This window comes from Trachymyrmex cornetzi, unplaced genomic scaffold, assembly GCF_001594075.2.
Source record: "Trachymyrmex cornetzi isolate Tcor2-1 unplaced genomic scaffold, Tcor1.1 scaffold1226, whole genome shotgun sequence".
Lineage (NCBI taxonomy): Eukaryota > Metazoa > Arthropoda > Insecta > Hymenoptera > Formicidae > Trachymyrmex > Trachymyrmex cornetzi.
Window position 1 is genome coordinate 37329 of NW_017295791.1, and position 749 is coordinate 38077.

Sequence of the window (749 nt, forward strand, 5' to 3'; positions counted from 1 at the left end):
CGATCCTAACGTAGTCAGCCATTTTGATTTTGTCAAGAATGTCAAGATGCACGCGCAGAGAAGGACAGGTTGCCCCGATATCTTACCTCTCGCACCGTTCTGCCAAACCCCAACATGTACTATAGATGCTGGGTCTATCTTATATGTCTATGGTGCAATCGAAGCCCTCCCAAAATATATAATATACAATTATGTTTATACTTAAATTACTTATTTTACAATATTCTGATTCATTTATTTATTTAAAACATTTTTTAAAATTAAATTTTTACATTTAAAGAATTATAAACATCAAAATGTCATTGCATAGCTATTATTAGAAACATTGAAACTAAACAATGTCATTGTTATAACATTAATTACACTAATGTAATATCATATCATAACATAATATCATACCTTAGCACGAACACAACCTCAATTTCAATTTAGGGTATGAGCACAAGGATTGCCGTAACGCTTTACCCCGGATCTACAATAGATGTTTTAAACCTTAAGCTGTAAGAAATTGATCAATTACAGTCGAATCCGAGAAGAATAAGCGACTGTGATTCGCCCATTTCTTATGGTTTAAGGCTTAAAACCCTATTGTAGATTTGAACTTACGGCAGTCTTATGGCAGCCGCACACACCTTCCGTAAGTCCGGATCTACAATAGGTGTTTTATGCCTTATGCCGTAAGAAACTGACCAATTACAGTCGAATTTGAGAAGAATAAGCGACTGTGATTCGCCCATTTCTTATGGCTT